The 18,321-nt window shown below is 36.6% G+C and overlaps 1 long non-coding RNA gene across 1 annotated transcript in view; it reads right to left on the bottom strand.

The window, feature by feature from the left end:
- Nucleotides 1–14,118: 14,118 nt before the first annotated feature.
- LOC108538828 (uncharacterized) overlaps nucleotides 14,119–18,321 on the bottom strand; it is a 209,292-nt gene continuing 205,089 nt past the window's right edge. Inside the window, exon 5 of the long non-coding RNA XR_001888198.1 lies at nucleotides 14,119–14,291. This is a non-coding gene — a long non-coding RNA (uncharacterized LOC108538828). The remainder of the gene's footprint in view (nucleotides 14,292–18,321) is intronic.

Below are 18,321 nucleotides of genomic sequence, written 5' to 3'. Positions count from 1 at the left end.
ATATATATATATATATATATAGCTTTGACCCAGTAATCTACTGCTGGAGAATTTTCATAAATAAAAATTAACATTAAAGCAAACAAAAAAAGTAACATCTGGAAGTTGCTCAAATGCCAGTAGGATTTTGTAAGAAATTTCAGTGCGTCAGCTTAACAGACCATTGTGTAACTAATAATTGAACTCTGAGGTACCATGATTATTTTTGGAGAAGTTGGTATAAAATCATCGGGGCAGAAAAAGGTCTTAGAGAAAGATTATCATAGTTTAGGATGCTCAATATCAATTTTGGAGCTTCCCTATGCATATCCTAAGACCTGAAATCTCAACTGCTCTTTCAGACCATGCTAGAACCCAGGCTTGGTTCTCATGCTTGCCTCTCCAAAACATGCTCTTCACCAGCTTATTATCATACCGACTTTCTAAGATATCAGCAGATATATTCTTGCTGTCCTTCCAGAAGTCTAACTAATAGGACTTTTGTAATCTTCCATGTTCCTGACCTGGAGAAATTCAAATAATCTAGAATATAAATTTGTTTTTAGCAGAGTCACGCCCTGCCAATCCCAGCCACTTTTCTCCACCAGGCTTCCTGTTTGACAAAATCACTAATAGATAAAATAAGTGTCAAAAAATGCACTAGACAGAGCCAAGTAGGCAAGGAAAACTCTACTGAAGATAATTGCAATAGACGAGAGATTGAAAACTTTGTTAAAATGAAAGGCAGGAAAGATTTTAGGTGTTGGGGTGAGCTAGTGGAAAAGGACAAGAAGGCATTGGAGAGAAGGTTGTCTGATGCAATTAGACTTTCTCTGTTTGCTAATTTCTACTTATTAAAGTTAGGCTCTTACTCTCCAACAAAGACTTGGAGATAGGAATTCTATCTTTTCTTGGTGATATTTTAAAGGGATAGCCCTTCAGGTCCTTGAGAACAACATTCTTGGGTCGTACAACTGACAAAAGTCTGAAAGAATTACATCTCAAAGGAGAAGAGAAAGAATTTGCAATTGCAAATTTTCTAAGGTAGTCCAAGAAGAGGGAGGTCAGGGGCTCATCATCAGGATGATTATGCCAAAAATAATGAGGGAGAAACATGTCTAAGATTTAGTCAAGCTAAAAGAATGTTGAGCCAATCTTGGTCAGGAGAAAACAACTGTGAGAGGGCAACTGGCTGATATCACGCTTGTCTGGGAACCAGAAAAGAATCCCATCTTCTTAGACTGCCTTGTATTTATAATGGTACCATGACTGACATCAATTTAATATTTTATATTAATGCCTGGGTCAACTTCTTACCAATTACATCTGTCACAGGTCATGTGGAAGCAGAGTCTGAGAAGCTGACAATTTTCTGGGGAGATTTCTCAGGATCAAGTCTTGTGAGGGAAGTAAGAAGAAGTAGGGAGGTAACTGCAACCTCAATTAAAGTTTCAATCCATCAGACAGGGGAGTTTTGGAGCTAGTAAGGCCCTGTAGGATTGTATCTTATTAGGAATTAGGTGCCTAGGCCTTTACGTGGAAAGGGTAATGGATTTAGGTGAGGCCACTCTACAGTCAAGGACAATCACTAGAGGGAGAAACTTGACTGAAAGATATCAGCTGCCACCTCTTCTAGCAACTGACAGAACGAGTACTTTGGTCCTAAAATGGAAGAATCTGGATTCCATATCACAGTAACCTATATCTCAGCTCAAATACTCCTTCTTAAAAAACTCTGGTCATCCAAGTTAAAACATCCCATTCAGACTCTTTTATCATAAATTATGCTTTATAATTTTTATACTTATCACCTGAAATTATATTTTTGTAAATATTTGTTTACAACATTTTTATAAATGTTTCCTTTAGAATGAAATCTCCATACAGACAGAGACCTTGTCTATCTTAATTATCTCTGTATTCCCAACACTTAGCAAGGCTCATGACTTGTAGTAATATTTGCTAAATGAATAAATGTATTAAATATTTTCCATGCATTAACAATTAGGAACCTCTGTGAGAGATTTTTGACCTTGTCTTATTGGAAGTTCATCTCCGAAAAGCTCTAGTTTTGAGTAAGTCCGTCTTCTGAAGATTGTCTCCTTTACAGCTTTCTATAGATCATTCCTATTCATTGGGGAACAAATTTTTATTTTTTTCACAGTACCACTTAATTCCTGTCATTTAGTTAATGCTCTGTAAAGATTTGCTGAATTCCATCCTGGTCAACACGGTGAAACCCTGTCTCTATTAAAAATACAAAAGAATTAACTGGGCATACTGGCGGGTGCCTATAGTCCCAGCTACTTGGGAGGCTGAGGCAGGAGAATGGCGTGAACCCAGGAGGTGGAGCTTGGAGCTTGCAGTGAGCTGAGATCGGCCACTGCACTCCAGCCTGGGTGACTGAGCGAGACTGTCTCAAAAAAAAAAAAAAAAAAAAAAAATTTTGCTGAATAGATGAATGAATGAGATAATAAATTAATCAGTCTTAGCTCTGCCCATTGAAGATGTGGGAAATAAGTCTGAGACTCTCTTACATAACAGCCTTGTTTTCCCTGAAGCTCCTGGCCAGTTCCCTATAAGACATATGTCTATCTAGTTATTCTTTAGAATAATTGTTTCCAAATTATTTCAACATTCTGTCTTCTCTGTGTTAAAATCAAGGTGCTCTAGTGTCATACTCAAGTTTATGGATTTATTTTTTTCCTCCACTACTAAGGTAGAAGATTCTTGGGAACAGAGGCTGTGCCATATTCTCTCTAATCCCCACTCTACTAGTGCAGCATTTCACAACTCAATAAATATTTGCAAATGAAGTTTTAGCCACTTTGAAGACTGCTAGTTGAAAAAGTAAGTCTAACTTAGCTGATTGGTTAAGTTGCCATGACTAAACCTCTTCTTCTCCCAGGGTCTAATTAAGGTTTCTGAAAATTATACTAATTCTCAGGAGACACAATGCCTTAAATTCTAATAGTAAGCACTTTTTAATAAAGTGATTTTTTTTTGCCCATAGATCTTTTAATTTGTATAGTAAGTAATAAGATCTATAAGAGAAAATTCGAAGAATCAATAGACAAAGTTAGAGAATATGGAAGAAAGAGCATGAATTTGTTGTAAATAAAGTGTAAATAAAACAAAAGATCATAGACTGGAAAAAGTTAAAATCTATAGCTTAATTACTAATACTCTGCATATTTAATGTAAATGGCCTCATTCCAACAACTCTACAAATTTGAACAACGTATTAGTCAGTAAAAAAAAAATCTACCATTGACCAGCTGTGTGTGTCCCCATAATTACCACTAAAACTTTTTTTCTAGGCTTTCCTGTTTGTCTATGCATCAATTTACCATATATATCAGAAATTGTTTTTAGTGCCAGACATTCAGTCATAGATGAGACAAGCATATCTCTGAATTCTTGGAATTTCATTCTCACATAGAAGACAGACATTAAACACAAAATTACACAATCAACTAAATACAGTGGTAATGCATGTTTCCTGTTAACTTCAGGCATACATTGTCTTGGAATAGTATCAGTCTGTCATTTATTGAATGCCCATTCTATGGGCAGTATTTTGAATGATGGCTTATTAATTTCATGCAACCCTAGCAAGTGACTATTAGCTTTTTCATTTTATAGCTGAACATACGGATCCTCAGAATGTAATGAATATTGATATCATTTAAGATGTATTGATCTTTTTTGATAAGGCAGACCACCTATCTACACTATTTTATTTATCTTCAATGGACACCCATGAAAATGACGAAGCTCAGAGAAGTCAAAGGACTTTTTCAAGATTATCCAACCAGCACTTAGAAAAGGAAAAATTTAATTACTGTCAGACCCTTGTTCTGAACCCCAAGCTGTATTAAATATAGTTGACCAAACTGAGGATTAAAGAGGTAGAATCACAGGCCCAGGATCATATACATAAAAGACGTAAACCCAGCATGCTCAACTCCAAAATACATGCTATTATTAAACATGAAGGATTAATTTCACTAGTGCTGTACATTGGGGCCTGAGGGTATTTTGATTTAAGCCAGTAATATACCTTCAGTTTCCAAAACAAAACTAGCCTTGGCCCTCGGGCATGGGAGAAAATGGACATCACTACATCCTGCTCAGTCACTGCTATTCGCCAGGATAAATTTCCCTCTCTTTCCTGCTATTTCTGTCTTCCTTCTTTCCAGTTTCTCTTTAAAACTCCTTACCTCCACTCCACCTTCACTCTCATTATATCCCAAAGCTGCAGAGCTCTCTCTACTCTGCATCCTCCAAGCATTTACAAACTCCATTGGCACTGCATAAAGCTGCATCTATTTATGTGCTGCTCTGAGAATGTTCTTAAGTCATTTTCATGAGTGTGTGCTCTTTCATCTCAATTCAGCTTTATGTTCTTGCAAGGCAGGAAAAGAGACCTTTACACAGTTTTTGCAGTGGCTTCCACAGAGCCTGATTCAATTCTTGCTTTTGGGGTTAACTAAATCAAGCCACCCTCCTCACTCCCCTGAACATACGATGCAAACTGCATGGTGAAGAACAGAGGATAGGGAAATCAGAAGAAAAAGTGGCCATTTGCAGATGCTGTTATTGTGGGGACAAAACAAGTATTTTCAGACAGAACACAAGAGGGAAAATGTGGTATCAATTGGGAGGAGTCAGACATCGTTTCAGAGGGGTGTATGGTAGTGAGGTAATCCTTCCATTTGAAGGGTAGAGGACATACCAAGGCAGATATGGTGAAGATAGCATCGGTGTTGAACTGTAAAGGATGGTAATAATTGGGAATTTACAAAGGGGTGGATATTGGGATAGATTGAACAACAGAAACAATGGTTTCCTTAGAGTAATTGCAGTCAGACATGAGAAAGAGAGTAATGGTCTGTATAGCTGAGCTCTCGGGTGCAGCAATGTGTGCAGAGGAGAAATAATATTTGAAAAGGAAATAGACTCTCGATAGAGGAGAGTTTGAATATCAGGAGTTTAAAATCTAATCTGTAGACAATGGGAAACCATAGGAGTTCTTCATGTTAAAGAGTGATGTGTGCAGTGCTTTGCTATCAATAATAGATTTTGGGGGACATATGTAGACAAGGAAACTAGTTAGGAAATTATTCTAGTAGACCAGAACGAAGGAACTAAAGGTATAAACTGAGTTTAAGAGTGGTGTGGAGGGAAAGGAGAGGATTTGTGAGGGCTCCACAGAGGACAAACGCACAGGACCAACCACAGATTTTTACATGGGGCTGGGAAGAGGGAAGAATAAGTGCAGGGCTGAAATCTCTAATCTGGTAAATGAGAATAGTGATAACTATTTTGTGGGTGCTCACTCTGTCCCAGGCATTGTGCAAAGCATAGGGTACATGCCTTAGCTCACTGAATCTTTGTAACAACTGCTTTAAAGTTGTTAGAAGCTATGAAGGTACGTACTTCTATAAACCTCATTTTATAGTTACAGTAACCAAGGCAACAAAAGGTAAAAACTTGTTCAAGTACACTCAGCTAGCATGTAACAGAGCTGGGATGACAAACCGATGAGGTCTGATTGCTCAGCACAGACCATGAAGCTTAACCATTAGGCTCTACTGTAGTGTTGAACATAGAAACAATAAAAACAGAGACCACAGTGAGGGTGAGCAAGTAAAGGGTGAGAGGATGCAAGTATCCCAAGAAACATCACTGGAGATAAGAGGAGACTGTGGAGAGCATGAGTTTACATTAGACTCAACAAGAAAGACACAGTGAGGAAATAGTTCCATTTATTGAATGGTAACTGCCAAAAACTGCTCAAGATACTTTAGATACAGTTTTGTTAAACCTTTCTAAGTATATTGTGTGGTAGATGCTATTATTACGGTGCCCTTTTAGAAGATGAAGGAATTGAAGATCAGAGTAATCCAGTAACTTGCCTTAGATCACACAGATTCTATGCAAGAAAAGAATTGAACCCAGGGCTCTATGTTAAAGCCTACATACATAACCATTACACACACTATGCCCAATATAACAAAGGCTTGATGTCAACAAGGACTCAGGAATGGCCATTTATGTGGTCAATAAAACATAAGATGACTATATAATTTATTCACCAATCTGATAAATTGTTTAGAATTTAAAAACAGGGGCCTATTAATGAGTGCCAGAATGACAGGCATATGCTGTCACTATCCCAGGTGAATTAAGATGTACAGATGCCCCAGCAGGAGGATCTGGGCATCCTTCAAAAGAACAGCATCAGTAGAACCTTGAGAGTGGAGGCCAGATAGCAGTGGGTTGAGAAGAAAATTGGAGATTAGTGAAAAAAAATTAAGAATTACTTGGATTCTTCAAACAGTGTGAAGAAATAAAAAAAACTAAGTAGAGGGGAACCCTGGGCCTGTCTGACCGTGGGCTGGGCTAGCACAATGACACATTATGGGCACTCAATAAATACCTAATGATACACTAGCAGGGATGAGGAAAGAGGCTGCTCTGTTAGTTTTGCTTTGTGTTCATTTATCCTGTTTATTTTCTAAGACAGAAGGATATTGAGCATATTTGTGGGCAGAGAGGAGGATCTAGTGAAAAAAAGATGATGTAAATGTGAGGGGAAAATAAAACAAGAAGGGTTGGGGAGTTCCACATGTTCAAGAAAAGGAATTTGTCTTAGAGAGGAAAAAAAATCTTAAATAATGCAATGTCTTGGATATGTACAAGTATAAAGGAGACAGTTATCCTTTAAGAAGTGCTCAAATCCCTGGGTGAGGATGAAGTGATGGCAACATCCATCTAAGTCTTGCTCATTGAGTGTAAATCACATGTGCTAAGCACCCTGCACCTGAGTATGCATCTTAAGGTAAGTCAGGTCCTTCCTGGTAGAGACAACTCAAGTACAGTGGCGATCTCAGGCTAAGAAAGCCTGCAGCATGATAAGGTCCCAGGATGCAGCTGAGGAAACCTGGACTCAGTTCCCAGTTGGATCCCTGATTTGCTGTGTAACTTTGAACAAGGCGGTTTTCTTCTCAGCTCTTCAGTTTCCTCATCTGTCAAAAGGGAAACTGAACCAGTTTAGTGGTTTACAAATGCCCATAGGTCTACATGGGGCTGTGATGGCATATCTTTTGTATAGCAAAATGTACACCTAAAAGTGTACAACTTGCTTAATTTACATAAAATGAAAAGATATATGTCATATCTGTAACACACACAAAATTACTGGGACCCTAGAAATGCCCCCTCCCTTACTTCCTTCCATACACCCTCCATCTACTACTTGATAACATCCCACTACCCTGACTTCTATGAACAGAAATTAGCTTCACCTCTATCTTATTTTTCTAAATTGAACCATACAGTTTGGGTCATCTTGCATCTGGCTTATTTCACTCAGCATTGTTTGTGAGATTTATTCATATTGCAGAGTATAATGCTGTATATTATATTCTATTGTACAGTATTGTAGAGTTCAATGACATGTTTTGAAAATTAGGTAAAGTTTAAAATGAAGTATATTTTATTGAACCATACAGTTTGGGTCATCTTGTGTCTGGCTTATTTCACTCAGCACTGTTTGTGAGATTTATTCATATTGCAGATTATAATGCTGTATATTATATTCTACTGTATAGTAGAGTTCAATGACATGTTTTGAAAATTAGGTAAAGTTTAAAACGAAGTATATTTTTATTTCAAGGTAAATTTATTCAAAATATTTTATTTTGATTTTGGATTATAATCTTTCATCCTTTTGTGATAAAATGTTCTTTATTTGAAATCCCTTGTTAACTGCCAGAAGTTTCATTTTGTATTTACTTTTATTTTGTCTTAATTTTAATTTGCTAACTTAGCAAATTCAGCTCCATATTCTTCATTCTAAAAAATTTGACTGGGCCGTGAAGTCCCCAAGCTTAGGTTCCATGGGAGTAGAAGGTCCCTAAATTTCTTGGCTCTTTTTACAAGCCAGCTGAAGCTTCTGGTCTTTGGTTACAGCCTCCTTCGATAAACAGCTCAAGTGCACAAATTCTAAGAGGTGGCCAGAAAAGCCACAAAGACCAATTATTAATTATTGATTCATCTTGAGGGGGATATTGGGAGGGGAAGGCTTTTTGTTAATGCTCATAATTCACATGCATAAATAGCAAATAACTGTATCAATTCCTTCAATATTAGACCAGTTTAGGTCTCACTAGAAGCCCTTTAAGAATTGCCAGAAAGCCTGGACTAGAAGATGACATGTGATCCTCACACAGGAAAGGACGAGAGAACAGAGATATCAAGCATAAGAGTGTGCTTCAGATACTGTGCCCCAGTGGAATTCTAGAAAGGGGAAGATGTTCTGTGGGCTGGTGGTCCTCTAAGAAAGTCTCATTACCAGGAGTAGACTTTAAAGAGAATGTAGGGACCACTAGCAGGCACTCAACTAGCAAATATGATTTATTTAATCCTTTGGAAAACAGGATAAAATCAACCACTCTACTCATGGTTGAAATACTATGTATTGCTGGAGAAAAAGATCACATATATGCTTGTATACACCAAGAAAAGGAAAAAAAAACAACAAAAAAAGAGGCTTCCTCTTTCAGTTCTTGAGAGATAATTGTCTGATTGAAGTAATGGGATCCGTGATGGAATCTTCCATCAAGATCTATTGAAGAGAGGAGCTTCCTGCTGGCAGAATTCAGAATTTGCTTCCCCACAAGAGTGCAATTACATATTCAGCCTCTTTCCTAGAAGAAAGCAATTATGGGACAATTTTACTTTTAAACAAAATCAATTTGAGCTTCTGTTTTGCATTAGTAGCTACAAAAAGCAGCAGCACCTGAATTAGACAATACATAGTTACCCTTTTACAACTGAAGATGCATTGTAAATGCCGGTTTTCAGAAACCTGTGTGTTATATAAGGCAATACACACAGTTGTTTTTACATTTGCTTAAAGAAAACTTTTGTTTGTTTCTGCCTGGTGAGCATTCAACACCTCCTTATCTGTTTTTTATAGCATTTCCATCCTTGTTTTATTTTTTCAGTACTTTGAATCTTGAAGCTAAGACATGTATGAATCACATTGTCCTTTTGTAGAATCTTAGCTGTGCCTCCTGCTGCCCCATCCCCTGGGGTAATAACGTTCTGTAAAAATCTCTTCCTACCATTAAAATACATGTATTTATGATGTATTTCTATATACATAAAATATACATGAATCTATTGTACATATATACATAATACATAAATATATTTATATATATAAAATAAATATATATGTGTATGTAAATACATACATTTAAATGGTGGGAAGAGATTTTACAGAATTATATCATTAGCCTAGGGGATGGGGCTAATATACATTTATATATTTTATATATAAATCTTTATATATTGATATATATTTACATGTAAATATGTATTGATATATATTTACATGTGAATCTTTACGTATTGATACGTATTTATATGTAAATCTTTACATATTGATATTTATATATAAATCCTTATTGATATGCATTTATATATAAATATATATTTGCATATATAAATCTTATATTGCTCATTTGTTACTATCATTGAGACATAATTGATGAATAATTGCATATTAAAGGTATACCATATATTTTCATGCATATATCACCACATAAAGGTAAACATACAAGGTGAGGGTATGCTAATTAGCTTGATTACACATTTTATTTTTGATAAAGTATAATTGGTTTCTGTGGCTTGCAAACAAGAGTTTCTGAGGCATAGGGCATGTGACCAATATACCCCAAACACATCTTATTTTTTCAAAGACAAAGAACCCATTTTCTTTTTTATATTTCCATATTATAAATGGCATAAAGCAGATGTATAGCTTTAAAACAATGAGTTGTTCGTGCCTGACATTGCCAAAGGCAGGAAAAACAATTAGATGACCTCACAGCCCCAGCATTCAAAGCTAAGTATGATGTTTCCTGAGGAGAGAGAGACAAACATCTTAAAATCTCCCAGAGTTGGTATGGTTTCGAACAATAGAGTTTTGATATTGAAATACGAGAGTAGAAATAACTTTGATGTGTTTCTGCTGTAGAATTTTCTATTACCAATGTCATTATTGTAATTTCTACAGCAATGGAGAGAATGTTTTTTAGTTAATGAACATTGTCTTCACATGGCAATGAGGGGACATGTCTTCTAATTAGCATCAGATCTAACTCATATACACTTGCTCTCTAATCCCAAATGCCATCAAGGAGAGAGTGGAGCCCAAGAGAGGGGAGGGAATACAGATGTGTGTTTCTCTTTATTCTCCCAGGACATTTCATCCACTGGGGCCCAGACTCACCCCACCTTTTGCCATTGGACACTTGATGTTGTGTACCTTAAACTCTATCTCAACCCCTGAGAAGCCCTAAACAACTTCCTGAATATGATTTTGTGTGACTGCACATAGTTTACTTCATAACAGAACCAAGATGCCTCTTCTTCTAACGCCTCTAGCTCATCTGAAGAGTCTGTCTGAATCTGAAAATGACCAGTCTAACTGAGGAAGGCTTCCACTGGAGAGACGCAGAGAAGCCCGTGGAGTCAGTCTACTGGGAGTTGAATATTGTCTGTGCCACACAATAACTATTACGTCTCTGTGAGTCCCTTAATTTCTGTCTCAAGTTTCCCCAGCTCTATATGTAAAACAGAGCTATTAACAGCACCCACATAATAGGTCTGATGTGAGTGGTAAATCAAATGCCAAATGTTTAGCCCTTAGAAGAGAGCTTGGCACATTAAAAACTATTCAATAAATATTCACTAATATGTTGCTTTAACACATGACCTTTGTGATCCCAAAATCCATACTCTCTCATCCCACTGGGTCAGTACCTCTGCCCTCTCAGGGAACCATAAGGTGTCTGGGCAGGAAATCAAAGCTGGATCTTAGGCAAAGAGGATAATGTAGCAGATTGGTTCCCAAGCCTGATCATTAATAAGGCAAAGGTCCTTTCTTAGACATGGACATAGGGGAGTAACAGGAATTTCTTGGCAAAAATAAAATTCAGAATCAGCTCATCACTCAGCTATGGAAGGCTAATTCTTCTTGACTGAGAAATACTTCCCCACCGCCCCACGGTTTTCATCGTGTAAGGGACAATCCAGATCCCTGTGGTGTCATAATTTTATCAAACACTTTGGGGACACTCATCTTTGCAGTGGCCATCATCTGTTAAAGGTACTTTTTTTTTTTTTTTTTTTAAGATGAAGAGTGTGTATGTGTGTATATATATTCATCATCTGTGAAAGTACTTTTAAGGTTTTTTTAAGATGAAGAGTATGTATGAATATATACACACACATATGAATATACACACATATGTGAATTATATATATATATATATATATTCCATATACAGGTTAACGTTATTTGGAGTCAAGTGTAGGTCTCAACCTGGGGATTATTTTGGTTTAAAATGAAAATAGCAATGAAATGACATTATTGATTTTCTTCTAATGCCCGTAAACTGCCATTAAAAGTATAAATGCCAAATATTAACCTCATTTTCCTCACTCCATTAAAAACTAAGGGATTGAAATAATGGAATATTAATTTGTCCCTCAGTAGTGCACAAGCCCTGAAGAAACATAAAAAGCAAAACATGCAATGAATGTTTAACTGTAGTATTTAAAATCTCACTGACTGTCCCCACATCATTTATGGCCAGTGTAATTAAACAATATCCTAATTCAGCATAAAGAGACTCTAGGGACCATATTTCATCCCTTCAAATTGCAAGTGTGAAAGGAAGCCTTGTTTCTCAAGCCTTTGTCTTTGTGATGTTTTGACAACTTGGAAGCCCTCGTGGGTGTCTCAGACTTCTCTGGTCACCTAGGAGATCAAAGAGGACAGCATTTACCTGCTTTAACGGAGGAGACCATTCACCATACACTATTTAGCAACCCTTTATTCACGAACCCCAAATTCTGATTCTGTATTGTGTCAACCTGACCACCTTTATTTCTGTAGCAAAATGGTTCCAAGGAGCCAGGTTTCAGCTACACTCACCAATCACACAAGTATTTTGTGGAGTACTGGTGAAATTTTCTATAATAAGCAGAACTTTTATACTGTAATGGCTTATTAATTCAGGATGCATCTGATAATTTATGGAATATAGCAGTCACTATTAGCTATATGTTAGTTATAGTGCTATTGTATGAAAACTTTCTATAGAAAGCTGCTGGAAAAAGCAAAACAGTGCCATTGCAAAAGCTTCTTAGTTTCAATGAAATATGAGTGTATATAGCTAACATGTATTGATCATTTTCTATGGGGTGGTGTAGCAGTTATCTATTGGCATGTTAATGCTATGTAACCAACTACCACAAAACCTGTGTGATACAATAGTCAATATTTATTATTTCTCATGAATCTATGGGATAATCGAGCAATTCTGCTAAACTAGGCCAGACTTAGCCGGGCTCACTACGGGTCTTCAGTCAGCTACAGGTTGCATAAGTGTTTTTGCTGATCTTGGTTGGGGGCTTCAGCATGTTTTGAAGTTGGTTGGCTCTAGGCTGATTGTATGGGACACCTTTGCGATCTTCTTGTGATCTTTAATTCTCAGGCAGGTTAGCCTAGGCTTGTACTTACGGTAGCAGAATTCCAAGAGAAGGTGGGCTGATACAAGTAGGCTTTTAAGCTTCTGCATGAATAATACCTACTAACATCCTACTGGCCAAAGCTAGTCACTTGCTTGGGACCAGAGTGAGCTTTAGAAACAAAACTCGAAATATTTTCAGCTCTTTCTCTGAGCTTTCTTTGCCAGAGTATAGCACTTAGTTGGAGATGAACATCAACTGCCCTCTTTAGGTAGGGCAATCATTTTGATCCTGCCTGCCTAACTTGTGAACCCTACCTACCTGACATTTGTGGCTTTATAGACTATGAATATTATTTAACTCTTAATATCTACACCTTTAACTATCATTGTAATTAACAACTATAGTAGAGCTTTGAAAATAGCCAAACATACCTTCCTCTCAAACCCACTCATCTTCCAAAGAGTCAAAAATACTAGAGCTATTGTTAAAAGTCTGTCCAATTGCTCATGTAGAATCCACATGGGAATTCCATTTCATTTCCCCCCAAAACTGGAAACTTACCAATTGTTGAAGAACAAGACTGAAATATTGCTTAAGATCGGTGATTACAATCTCAGTTCCATTTAAATAACACATCACAATTTTCTACTCTGAATCAATCTAATAAAGGATGGCTGATAATAATTGTTGGAAGTCAGAATTCTTAGTGCTACACAGGTACTAATTATCTGTCTTGTACATAATACTTTAAGAGAAAGTTCAAGTAGTGAGACAAAGTAATAGAATCTACTAATCTGGATTTATTAATATTTTATAACTCTAGCCTAATGGCCATTTATCCAAATATTTTAAAAATTATTTATATAGAAGGAAGGAAGGGGGCTGGGCACAGTGGTTCACACCTGTAATCCCAGCACTCTGCGAGGCCGAGGCAGGTGGATAACCTGAGGTCAGAGTTCAAGAACAGCCTGACCAACATGGTGAAACCCATCTCTACTAAAAATACAAAAATTAGCTGGGTGTGGTGGCACACACCTGTAATCCCAGCCCCTCAAGAGGCTGAGGCAGGAGAATCACTTGAACCCCAGAGACGGAGGTAGCAATGAGCCGAGATCTGCCACTGCACTCCAGCCTGGGTTACAGAGCAAGATTTTGTCTCAAAAAAAATAAATAAATAAAATAAAAAATTAAAAAATAAATAAATAAATTTAAAAAGGGGGGGTGGGAGGGGCTAGGCACAGTGCCTCATGCCTGTAATCCCAGCGCTTTGGGAGGCCGAGGGGGGCAGATCACAAGCTCAGGAGATCAAGACCATCCTGGCTAACAGGGTGAAAACCCCATCTCTACTAAAAATACAGATTATTTGGGCGTGGTGGCAGGCGGGCGCCTGTAGTCCCAGCTACTCTGGAGGCTGAGACAAGAGAATGGCGTGAACCCGGAAGGCGGAGCTTGCAGAGATCGTGTCACTGCACCCCAGCCTGGGCGACAGAGCACGAGACTCCGTCTCAAAAAAAAAAAAAAAAAAAAAAAATTAAGTACATTTTTTTTAAATGGTACTTTATTTCTGAATCATCTCTTTGGGATCTTGAGTATTACAATTTTATTGTGATTTTCAGTTATCATTGGTTTGTCTCGTCTAGATTGGTGGGGACCAGTTTGCTCCAGGTTTGCTGCAGCTGTAGAATCCCGTGACTCCTGACAAAATGGTGGTCACAAATGATATTTCTTTCCACATCAGGTTGCCAGATCTCTGCCTACAAAGTGTGGTCAAAGTAAGAGTAGTAGGAGTTTGTCTTTTTCCCTTTCTAAATTTGAATTAGCAGGAAAAAACCTGTATGAACTAGTTCTTGTTCACACGCATACAGCAAATTTTTTTTTTTTTTTTTTTTGGCAGGGTATGAGTACTCTTGTTTTCCGACCTTTTCCCTCCTAGAGACGGTCATTTTTTTTTTCCTTTTTATTTCATGTGTCATAAGGAGGAGAATCAGACGGTAAAGAACATAGGCGTAAGGCTTATATATAAGCTTATTATTTGAGCTGGCCTCCCAGCCAGGTAAGTTCACAGTTCTCACGAGTGATGTCTGTTTAGACAAACTTGGCTGTAGGTCTCAGACCAAAAAAAAAAAAAAAAAAAGTATGAGGTTCTCCTTTTGTCTTATGTCCTGAGAATCTGGCTATTTGACCACTGAGAACACTGTCTTCAGTCTCTGCCAATCGGCAGGCAAGTGTGCCAGCTTGCGTCAGCCCGTTGAATAGGCTGGAAGTTGCAGACACAAAGTCACAAGCAGCAGTATCTGTTCAGTCATGGCAGTGCTCAAGTGAGTTTGTCCTAATGAGGTCCCAATCCGTAAGGGCCTTTGTTGTCTCTACCTTCAACTGCTTGATAAACACTGTGAAAGTCCAGTCCCAGTAGCGCCTAATTGGTGTCACCAATGACACATAATGGTTGAGGGACTGGAGGCACCCCAATTTTCTGTGAGAGACCAGAGACACCATTTTCACAAACACTGTTCTTACCACCTCTGGCAATGAAGGTTTTGCTTTCTTAGTTTATCTCCGACAGCAAACTTTTAGATCACGGGGCTGCATTCTCTGTACTCACTTTAGGAACACCATTTCCATCATGGTATTCTAAACCTGGCAAGTATTTTCATGAAAAGTCTTATTCTAGAAGCAACTCAAAGCAATAAGTTGGTTATATTTGAAAAAATTTTAGAGAGCTCTCATCCTAAACAACTGTCTTATTGGTACCTGTGGAAAATCAAATTGAAATGAAGACACAAAGAACTAACAGATTGCCTTAGAGACTTCCTTAGCAATATTAAAAGGAGAATACAGATTTAGAACAAGTTAAAATTCTTTGACCATAAATTCCCCTTCTCTGCCCTCATACTTCCTTATGTCCAGGTCCCTGATCCTCTAAAAGCTCATTTGGATCTTTGGGTCTCTAATTGAAAATCCATCTTCTCCAAATTCAGCTCAATTTCCTCAATAAATTCCTTCAGCTCAAGAGAAACATTTTAAGAATTTATTTGAATTATAACTCTTGGCTTTGGAGTACCCATTTGTTACTCACTCTCTTTCTCCAAAGGAGAGCTGAGATCTTGGCTTGGCCTTCTGCCTGCCAGGGGTATGTAGGTTAGGAGCTCCCAAGAATATGGTCAGAAAGAAATGTTGGTTGCACCCCATTTGGACATAGTATACTAACTGTTGCCAGCTCACAGAGACATTGTCTAAGTCTTTCTTCTGTATGTCTTTGAGTGACTCTAGCTCTTGGAAGAACTCTTATCATTTTACTTTTGCTTTGAAGATGACTGGTGCATCTGTGGTGCAGCCATAAAAGGCTTATTAGTTTTAGAATTGAGTCACCTGTTAAGGTATACCTTTGTTTTAGAACTTTGGTTTATATTCAGAGTGTAACAATTTTTTTTTAGGCTTTCTCTCCTAAGCTAAAATGGAACTATATGCAAAGAAAAAAAAGTTTATTAGAACATTCCAAAGATGAACAGTTCCAAATATAGAATAAAGGAATCTTTTGATTTCCATCTTAATGGGAAATCTTCTCCCTGATGTAAAGGAGCAAGCTGAAGATAATGCAGGATGGATGAGTCAAACCCTTGATACTATTTAGGTTGCAACCCAATTCTTTGAAGAATTAAAACAAGTGTTTTACAAATTGAGTCTTCACAAAATAGAAATGTGCCTCTAGAAGAAATTCAAACTCACCTTTTACTAATTCCCAAACCTCATCTATGTATCTCAAGAAGCTTGTAGATACTTTAGAAAATCAAGACATTGAAAATGGAACTGTCCTGCAATTAAGAAAAGAATGAAAATTTTAAATAGTAATTATCCTAGACATCTGATAATAGGCAAATATGCCTCCAAAACTTCTTGGTAAATGTGCATTCTTCCTCTGTGCCCTTGAGATGTAAATTTTCTACCCTGTCTTATCCAAGAACCATTACTTTTGAAATGCAAATTTAAGAAAGATAATTCTCAGATAAAATAAAACAAAGGAAAGGAAAGAAAATAAATGAAGGAAGGAGGGAAGGAAAGAGGGAGGGAGGGAGGGAAAGAGGGAGGGAGACGACTGTTTGGAAACCAGCAAATGAAAACACTTAAAAGTTTTAACCATCTGAGCAGGTAACCTTATTTTGTTGAATATGCCAGATTCAGTAAGTTTTGAATTACTATAGCTGCCATGGGGCAAAAGTTTAGAGTGAAAGCTGAGATATCTGTTCTGTCTGTGTTTATGGATGTCTACATAGGTATATATGTTATGTAATATGTTTTCTACCTCCAAATGACCTCTAAATTGACTTCGGGAAAAGTAAGTGTTTAAAAAATTATTCTCTCAGAAAATAGAACACAAATGTTTCTCAAGTTCATGTTAGCTTAGTAAACTTTGGTAAATAAAATGTCATTGGTTTAATTAAAACATGTCTTGAGTTGTTAGCATTAAATATAATGCAGACAGACAACTTTTATTTTCATTGGATGTTTAAAATCCTGAGATAATTGGTTCAACCTAAGAACAAATGCACAAGAGAAAGTGCAGTGTCCATTACTTTTGTATATAAAGCACAGCCAAAAAACAAAAGCCCAATTATTTAACTTTTATATTCTTGATTTTGTGATACTTGCCTAAATGCATGTGCTACAAATATAGTTGACAGGAAAATACCTTGAGATGACTTGCTTTTGTCTAATGTATCATTTAAATTTCATAAATAATCTAAGCATAATTGCAAGGAACAAGTGAGTGAAATAAATGTAAGTAGAATAAGAGTTTACAAACTTTTAGACAATGTTATAATATGTCTACTTAAAATGCTTTCCCAGTCTCTTTGGTAACTATACCCTTAGATGATGGATATTAATTGAATGTGTATGTCATTTCCAAATAAAGTAAAATACTGAAATATTAATTGCTGAACATAAGTTTCAGTTTATGTTGGCTTCTTGGAGTTTATAAAAGAAAAAAAAATCATTGAGTCTTTTAGTAAATATGCTGTTTCATATTAAACTGTTCTGAGGAAGCATGTGTTCCTAGAAATTATGAAATGTGTATTCAGACCATTTAAAATTTCTTGTTCCTAGGTTTTCACAGGAAATTGTGTTACTAAGACTTAAAATTCTAATATGTAAATCAAACTCATAGTAACAAGGAAAGGAAGTGTATACAAAATGTACAAGGAAAGTAACATGTGAGATATGAGGATGAGATTTTTTGCTGAGAAAAAAAATGGTAAGATTTTGGAAGGTTAAGAATGAATAAGGAAGAATGAATAAAACTGAATGGATATAGAAAATTTGAAGGAGTGATAAAGGGAAAGAGAAATTTGAGTGGTCAAACTGATTAAAATGGAATGAATTTATAAGTTTTGTAAAATAGCAATTAATTTATTATTTCGATATTAAAGTATAGTGATGCAAAACTAGAATTCGTCATCCCTTTTAAAAGCAAGATATTCTTGGAATATCGATAAAATATGGTAAGTAAAATTTCTTTACCTTTTGATTGTTCTGGAGGGTGGGGAGATTCTGCGTTTTGTCAAAATAACTGTTTCATGTTTTAATTATTATATCTTTGATTACTTATGACAATCAGATCTTCTCAATGTTAAAAGAGCTAAGTTTTTTTCTATAGCTATGTTAATTTTCTGTATTTGCCTTTGAAATCTTGTGTCATTTGATTTAATTTCATTTTATCTACAACTATGTTAATTTTCTGTATTTGCCTTTGAAATCTTGTGTCTTTGATTTTATTTCAAAGTGTTC

Source organism: Rhinopithecus bieti, unplaced genomic scaffold (assembly GCF_001698545.2).
Source record: "Rhinopithecus bieti isolate Rb0 unplaced genomic scaffold, ASM169854v2 scaffold_13348, whole genome shotgun sequence".
NCBI lineage: Eukaryota > Metazoa > Chordata > Mammalia > Primates > Cercopithecidae > Rhinopithecus > Rhinopithecus bieti.
The sequence above is the reverse complement of the archived record's forward strand: the minus strand, read 5'-3'. Positions and strand labels throughout refer to the sequence as shown.